The sequence below is a fragment of the Danio rerio genome, chromosome 11 (genome assembly GCF_049306965.1).
Source record: "Danio rerio strain Tuebingen ecotype United States chromosome 11, GRCz12tu, whole genome shotgun sequence".
Taxonomy (NCBI): Eukaryota; Metazoa; Chordata; class Actinopteri; order Cypriniformes; family Danionidae; genus Danio; species Danio rerio.
The window spans coordinates 35,359,891-35,369,338 of record NC_133186.1 but is presented as its reverse complement, the minus strand read 5'-3'; positions in this window follow the sequence as shown (position 1 = coordinate 35,369,338).

Sequence of the window (9,448 nt, the reverse complement as noted above, 5' to 3'; positions counted from 1 at the left end):
GACACGGGTAAATCTTCAAAGGGAACAGTGTACTTTATAACTTCATTCACATCACCCTGGCTACGTTGTTTTACTTTCTCAACAATAAAATGTAAACATGATATAAGGAACTGCCTATTTTCATTTTAATATTAACAACTAAACAGACAGCAAAAATGTTGAGGCGCCGTGCTGCAAATATGAGCGTCATCTTCACTGTGTGGATATTTATAACAAAACGGAGCCTACAACAACTGCCTCCTTTCAATTTCAGTGAAAATACGAAACACACCCTCTCTTTGCTGAATATCAGTTTTAATCGATAATGGCCATTATAAAAGTATAACATACAATAAGTTTATACATTATAGGAAATAAAGGCAAGCGATCAGTCAATATACAGAATGTACGTGCTTACATTAATCATTAACTTATCTTTGCGCTTAGCCAAAACACGTTACCTGAGAACAAGTAATAGATTCCAATGTCCAATGAATATGTCGTTAAATAAAGACAACAAGATGAAAGAAATATTCCGTTTAATAAATATAGTGAGGTTAGATCCAGCGGGAGATGCTTGATGAGAAGTCCGACTAGCACAGCTCTCATCTGGGTAGATTGGTTACAGCGCTTGCCTGAGAGTGTGTGTGTGGTCACGTGATGTGCGTTTTCAGCGTTTTGGTGTGGACGGAGAGCAGTTCAGAAACGCTGGGTGAAACGCGAGTGTGGACGCGGATCGTTTTCATTCTAAAACGCCGTTTTAAAACTAAAACGCACTAGTGTAAACGGGGCCTAAGGAAGGACAGTGTCAGCAACCAGTGTGTTCATTCTGTGAAGGCTACTTCCAGCAAGATAACACACCATGTCATAAAACTAAATTAATCTTAAACTGGCTACTTGAAACAAGTTCACTATACTCATATGACACAGTGACCAGACATCAATCTAAAACAGTATCTTTTTTTATATGATTGAATGGGAGATTAAACAAATCTGCAGCAACTTTGTGATGCTGTCATATCAGTATGGACTATTATCTTTGACTAATGTTTCCAGTGTCTTGCAGTACCACAAAAATTAAAGGCAGGTCTGAAGACAAAAGGGGGTCCCACCCACTAACAGTATGGTGAATGTATAAAAATAGGAGCCTCTCCAAACTTATTTTCAAAAAAGCTTATTAAAGCTGAGCTTTGTGTGTGTGTGTGCATACCTGCAAGTGGCCAAGTAAATGCTGAGCTTTTGTTTTTCATATTGTAGCAGGCGGCTTGTCATAGTTGCTGCGTAATATATGTAAAAGTTGTAGAATGCAAAAGGAGATGTTTTTCAAGGCCTCAGCCATTTTTAAACTAGTTGTCATAGATGGTTTATAGAAAAGAGCTTTCAAAGTGTTAGACGAGGAGCGGAGCTTAACTTTTGGAAAAGGTGATTTAACATAACACCACAAGTTTTGCACCGTTTTGTTTTTTTTTGGACGATCTTCAGCTAGTGTACCAAAAAAAAAAAAAAAAAAAAAAAACATTGTTAAACAGCTTGTTTGCTGTAGCGTGTACACACTTTGTAAAAGTTTGAGAAATGAGACTCTACAGTAATCCAGACATGCCCAACTTGTTTTAAAATAACACATTTGGTGCAAACTCAGTGGAGTTTTTGTAAACCGCCAAGGCAACAGTTTTGTAATCAATACTTTTTCAGAGGCACCAAAACATGTTAGAGGTTATACTATCACAATTTTGAGTGTAAACTTTAGGAGATTGAACTGGAGCCGGAGCTGTCAGTTTCATTGAGGAACGGTATGCTTGTGAGTATATCGAGGGCTCATTATTGACGCAACAAGTTTATAATGGCTAACCCAGGTGCTTGAAGAGTCTGTTGAAGCTCTTTGTCTTCAAAAGAGCCACTCGCACCACTGCAAAGCTAGAAAAATGGCAGGGCACCAAGAATTGATGGGCTTCCCATTGATTTCTATGAAGTCTTTTGGGAGAGTCTGGAGGAGGGTTTGTTGGCAGTTCTGAATGATAGTTTGGCCAAAGGTGAACCATCTAAAGAAAGCCCATCGAAAAAAGAGGTCAAAAACTGAAGGCCTGTGGCATTATCAGGTACTTGCTCTGAAATTCAGTCAAAAGCTGGAGGAGGTGGTTCAAGTGTGTTTCTAACAGGTCTGAAGTATCTAATATAGTCTTAATAATGATGTTTTTGGATGTCTACACTTTTCAGCCAAGACTTTGGTGTTGTTGTTTTTCTTTTTTATTTCTTTCTTTTTTTTTTTTTTTGAGACGTGTGTTTTTTCTGTAGTGGCACTAATTCATTAACTTTAAAGTGGATGAATTAAAAGATGCATTTTCTTTTTGAGGGTTTAAGCATGCTTTTGTGTGCTAATCAGCATGCTTTAGTTTGCTAAAAACCCTCTTGGAGTCGTTGCATCTCTAAGTTCATCTTTTGTTTGAAGAGCACCACTATTACAACAATTAAAACTCCACTTTTGAAGCAAGTCAACAGCTTTAAGAAAAAAAGTTTGATGCAAATTTGTTGTTTGTATGACAGGTTTATTGTTGATAACCAATTGAAGCTAAGTTTAGCTTTGATTAAAAAGAGCTTCTTTAAGTCACCTTGACGCCCTAGACATGAACAAGACGCCATGTGTGATATTAAATTCCCTGTCCTTCAAATGTATTCAACTTTGTTGCACATAATAGAATAGAAGAGTTAAATAAAATGTGAATAAGATGTAAGGTAATTCTTTAGATTGCATTACTCAGTATGCAGCTCATGAGTAAGTGTCATGGTTTTCTCTCATTTATTTGCACCTGGATTGCAGTCATCTTTTTTCAACATGTCTTGCAGCAAAGTTAGCAAGGTCAATAATTGAAACTACTGAGGAATCACAAATAAACACACATATGCTCTGTTTCAAAGGCTGCATTTCAATGCATTAAAAATTTGTGGCAACCATGAAGACTCTTTTAAAAGGTAGACATCTTAGGTACAGTGTTTCCTAAGATGCAAATACAAGCATCAGATGTGTGTCTGATATTTGATCATTCATTCATTTTCTTTTTGGCTTTGTCCCTTTATTCATCTGGGGTAGCCACAGCGGAATGAACTGCCAACTTATACAGCAAATGTTTTTACGTAGCAAATGGCCCTTCCAGCTGCAACCCAGCACTGGGAAACACCCATACACGCTCATTCACACACATACACTATACAGACAATTTTAGTTTACCCAAATCACCTATAGTGTTTGTCTTTGGACTTGTGGGGGAAGCCGGAGCACCCGGAGAAAACTGACGACAACACAGGGAGAACACGCAAACTCTACACAGAAATAGCAACTGACCCAGCTGAGGCTCAAACAAGCGACTTTTTTGCTGTGAGGTGGCAGCGCTACCCACTGGACCGCCCCTTATTTTATTTTATTAGCTATAGTGTGGGAGCCCTAAACAGTACTTAATAAAGTGGTGTCCTTTCTATTTAGCTCAACAGCCCTGATCGAGCTCAAAGTGATGTACTGTAGAGATTCAGTTTACTAAAAAAAAAAATGCAGTTTTCTACCAAACATCCCATTTGGTTCTTTAATATTTACGGCATCTCTGTTTGATCTTAAAGTACTTTAAAGCAGTGTGTGTTTTTTAGACACACACACTGACGTGTCTTACCTGACATCATTGTTTCATATCAAAGGGAGATGGTTTCTAGACTTTATCGCACACTGACTGCGCCTCTAATTTACGGATGGTAAAAGCGTCTTTGTCGCTTCAAAGGCTGCCATTTTTCAACATTGGCAGAATGGCAAGCTTTCATCAGGGTTTAAAAGAGGCTTAAGACCAGCAATGAGAGCTTTTAAGTGCAATGAGATTCGAGAAAATCAGGCTAAATGATTCTGAGCCATTTGCACCCATGGTCTGACTGACTTCTGAGAGCCGTAGAAAAGCAAAGTCCTCTCAGCGCTTTTACATCTACAGCTGCATTTCTGGTAGATTTACAGGGAGTTTTGGTTATCAGTTTAGAGCTTGAAGCTGAAAACATTCTGGGAACATTTCAAAGCAATGCACGCTACTAATTTTATTTCAACATGGAGCTATTAATTAGCACATGCAACATGCAAATGCTGCATTCTAGAATTTATACAATCATGAACTTTTTTTTTTTTTTTTTTTTGCAGTAAATAGCAAATAACCACTTTAATTGTTTGACAATTTTGGGAAAAGTAATAATTGTAGTTTGAAGTCAGATTAACAAATCAGTTATTATGCACACAATAAATGTGTCAGATTGCCAAATGTCAAAATTGAGAAAGCTGGGTTGCTATTGTTTGCATATTGAAAAAGAAAAAATACTACTCTATCAACCTTTCCCATCTAGTAGGTATATTACACACAGGATGAATGGACAGTAGCTGCGTCCCAAATCGCATACTTATGCACTATTCTACGCCATTTTGTAGTGTAAATAGTGTAAGTACTGTGTTCACACTAAAAAATCTAAAAACATTAAGTGCACTTTAATTACCCGGATGATGCACTTATTCATCCGCTAAAATTAAGTGTGTAATGATGGACACTTCACGCACTCAACGACCGCAGGTTTGCTTATGTAGCGGAAGGGGCAGAGCTATCGGACGCACATGTTGGATAACTTTATTTATTTTGGATGGTGAAAGCAAAATTCTCATAGAGAGTGATTATAGCGCCTCCCGATGGTGAATGCGGAAATACTCACGGCAGGTATTATTTGAAAATTCGGTTGTTTATTTCACTGATTTGGCAACCGTCAAACGTCATCAGGGAAACGGTTTAAATTTCCGCTTAGTAAAAAAACATTAGTGTGCCATTTGGGACAACACTACATACATATATTATCCTGTTGAGTGTGTAAGTGCATAAGTACATAGTGCATGAGTGCATAGTGTATAGTGTGCCATTTGGGATGCAGCTAATGAGTCTTACTATAAGTAGCATGCTAGGCCTGTGTTCATGTTAAGAGCATTTTGGAAAAAAAGGATACAAACTATCGTAACCTCGCACAAATAGAGAAACTCTTCGAGCAATAGTTCACCCAAAAATTCAAATGACTCCAGAATTTACTCACCCTAAGCCAATCCTCAGTGTATATGACTGTAAGACAAACAGTCAGATTAGCTTTACATTGTATGCTGTATAATGGTGGCTTTTATTTTGAAATTTCCAAAAGTGGATAAATGCATTGTAAAATGAACATTTACACCAAGGCTCACCAATCTCGGTCCTGGAGGGCCGGTGTCACTGCATGGTTTAGCTCCAACTTGTCTCAACACACCTGCCTGGATGTTTTAAGTATACCTAGTAAGACCCCGATTTGCTTGTTCAGGTGTGTTTGATTAGGGTTGGAGCTAAAATCTGCAGGACACCGACCCTCCGGGAACAAGGTTGGTGACATCTGATTTACATCGACGGGGTTAGCACATGTCTTATGATGTGGATCAATGTGTTTTTATAACAGAAATAAGTCTAATGTTTGAATTATAGATGGCATAAGATGGTTAGTTGCATGTATGTTGCATTGTAAGAGTAATATCACCTAATAGTGACAGTTTCAAGAAAATAAGTGGTTAAAATACTAACATTAAATCTGTAAAACAAACTATTAAAAGTCCTGATGATTGTGATTGTAAGTGTCACGTTGCCATCTCGCAGGTTGTATTTCAGCTTTAATGCACACAAAAAAAAACAAAAAAAAAAAACAAAGCAGCTGCTTGCCAGCAATAAGGTCCAATAGATGATCGCTGATCACTTTCACTCCAAAATGGTGGAATCACAAGGCTGTTGCTAGGCGTTGCTGTTGCAGTGGAATGTACCATTGAGTGTCGCCTCTTGGTGATTCTAAGCTCTTTGGTCATGGGGAAATGTAGATGTCAACTAAAATGTAGAAATACTCATAACTCTTTTTTTATTTTATTAAAATAACAATAGTTAGAAGGAAGTGTACACATATTTAGTACAAGTCAGGGAATTTTAGATGTGTGTGTCTGTTTTTCTTTTTCAGCAAAATTTTTAAATTGCAAACAGTAAAAACAAAATGGCCGCCTTGGCATTTGTAAGCTGCGTCCCAAATCGCATACTTATGCACTATTTTTTGACATTTTGTAGTGTAAATAGTGTTAGTAGTGTGTTCACACTGAAAACTCTAAATATGTTAAGTGTACTTTAATTACCTGGATGATTTACTCATTCAGCCGCCAAAATGAAGTGTGGAATGATGGACACTTCACGCACTCAAAGACCACAGGTTTGCTTACATAGCGGAAGGGGCAGACCTATCAGGCGCACATGTTGGATAACTTTATTTATTTTGGATGTTGAAAGCAAATTTCTCCTACGAGAGAGAATATAGCGCCTCCCAATGGTGAATGTGGTTATACCCACGGCAGGTATTATTTGATTATTCTGTCGTTTATTTAACTGATTTGGCGACTGTCAAACGTCATTAGGGAAATTGATTGAATTTCCGCTTAGCAAAAAAAACAGTGTGCCATTTGGGACGACACTACATCCATGTACTATCCTGTTGAGTGTGTAAGTACATAAGTACATAGTGCATGAGTGCATAGTGTATAGTGTGCCATTTGGGACGCAGCTGTAGTGTTAGGTGAACTATTTCTTAAACAGATCAGGCATGAAATGCAAGGCTTTTCTTTTCATTTAAAGTGTGGCATTGCCACAAATGATCCAAAAATAATGACAATAGCACTATTATGATTGTAAACTTATAAACTCGACATCTCGCCATGGAGGAGAAAACTTGTTTGGATTTTGAACAATGCTATTTTCCCCTGGCCTATGATTTACATTGTGCTGTCAGTCCGGCTGGAAGCGTACAGACTGATGAACAAGATGGAGAATAAGCTTTGCACTGCTTATATCCAGTTTCGTTAATGGAATATGTCTTTCTTGCGGCTCACAAAGCCTCGACCAAGATTGATGCTCTCTGTTTAATTAACAAGAATTATTTACTGAGCGCAGCTAGCCGTCTGCAGCCCAACTCATGTAATGGATATATTAGCTAAAGACTCAATGGATTAGCGGCTGCACATTTAGTGAACTTGGAGCAGTCCATCATTTGAGAGAAAAAAAACAAGTCACATAGAGTTGGTATGTCAGTGGCTGTTGAGGTTTTAATGACCGCATGTATGTTTGTGTGCTGCAGAGTGTTAAATCTGTAGTTGTGTACAGCATGTTGCCTTGTGGTCAAATGTGCTGGATTGTTTGAATGCAATTTGACACATCAAACTTGCACTTGCTGGAACCAAGAAAAACAATTGGAAAAATGGAAGGTTACGTATAATCAGATTTTATATAACACAAAGTGTGTGTAGCAGCCTGGAAAACCAGAGATTGTAGCAGGGTATAAATGGTATAAATGTCAGGCGGCTACTAAATGAAACAAGCAATTCTTCCAGCTGTGTGGAAAATATACAATATTACAAACACAGTGGTTTGTACTATAGGGTGCAAATAGCTCGAGGACATTAACGTATGGATGTGGATAGAAAACTCTAGAAAAAAAAGGAGAGAAAAAACACCTTATCTTGGGACAGTTTTGACCATTAGAAACTAGTTAAGTGTTTTCACTGTAATAACAGAATGTTGATACTATAAAAAAATAAATGTTTTAAACATTTTATCATAATGACAATATTGTGCTGTTTTTATGATAAATTTAAATGATGTTGTGAGCATTTATAACAGAAGTTAATGCTAGTTCTTGTTTATACACAAAATATTTCATTTTATTTGTTTGTATGTATGTTTGTTTGCTTATTTGTTTTTTGGGGTGGAATTAATCCAGAAATTGTTGCATTTTTTTTTATTTATTTAGTTTATTTGTTTATTTATTTCTTATTTGTTATATAAAACGTAGTCCAGACACGGTTGTAATCTGATTTTAGTTTTTATTTATTATTTTTTGTATTAATATTTAGTTTTTATTTGTTTTGTAATAAATTACTAATTATTTTATTTATCTAACTGTATGCCTGTTTTATTTATTTATTTATTTTCTTTCTTTCTTTCTTTCTTTCTTTCTTTCTTTCTTTCTTTCTTTCTTTCTTTCTTTCTTTCTTTCTTTCTTTCTTTCTTTCTTTCTTTCTTTGTGTGTGTGTGTGTGTGTGTGTGTGTGTGTGTGTGTGTGTGTGTGTGTGTGTGTGTGTGTGTGTGTGTGTGTGTGTGTGTTTGTTTCTTTAGCGGTTCATTCCGCTGTGCGACCTTATATTAATAAAGGGACTAAGCAGTTTAGATAAAATAAAATAAATGAAGAAATATAATAAACTAAAATTACAACCCTGTCTGGACAACATTCCATAAAAATCAATCAATCAATAGACAAACAGATAAAATAAAATGTATATTTTTTATTACAAACAGAAAACACCCATGACAAAACAACCATGTCTGAATCACATTCCTTATAAAATGTATACAAATACACAGATAGATAAATAGATAGATAGACAGACAGACAGATGAAATAAAATAATATAAATTATTTTATTTTATCTAAACTACTAACTGTAAATTTCCAGAAACACGTACTGAATGTGTGTGGTGTTCAGGTGTCTTTGGGAAGGTTGATAAATATTATTATATATTTAAAAAAAAAAAAAAAAAAAAGAGTTGCCTTGTAGCGATCTAAGGCTGGACATGGGTGAATGATGTTACCTAAAGATCTTTTTCTGCTATTTCCAAGCATTACTGACCTGCGTCTACACTTCAGATTTTTCCTCCTAGTAAACTTTCTTTCAACCTCGCTCCGACTGAGGGAAAGATTGCTCTTAGCACTTAGATGAAACCACACAGTGCTTTCCTTGAATATGAAATGTCGACAAATCCTTTTTCTTACTCAAGTGTAAACACTTGAATCTTGCATTCACATTCCAACAATGTAGTGAAAGAGCATTTCCCCAGACACCGAAAATGCACATCTGCCTTTTCTCCTCTTGCATAAACATCTTTTTCCCTTCTTTCTTCAACACTTAAAGCAGGACTCTGCAGGTGATAAGGGCAAACAAATACCTGTTTATCACCACTTTTCCAGTTAATTTCTTACATTAAGACTTGCAAACTGTGCATTGCAATTTTTCTAAAATGTAATGTTTAAAAAAGCAAATGAGCTATTGTTTTAAAAGATATGTGCTCATAAATTGCTTGGTCTTGGTCAGTGGATTGAGTAATTTTTTTTCTCATTTTAAAGTTAAAGTTTAAAGGTATTTTGGGAATCTTTTTTATTATCACCTCATATTCCTACCCAATTTACCTGGATTGCATGTCTTTGGACTGTGGGGGAAACACACACACACACACACACACACACACACACACACACACACACACACACACACACACACACACACACACACACAGAGTTTAAGTCAGAATATAACCCCCCCCCAATTATTGTTTATGTTTATGTAAATTTTTTTCACCAATTTCGGTTT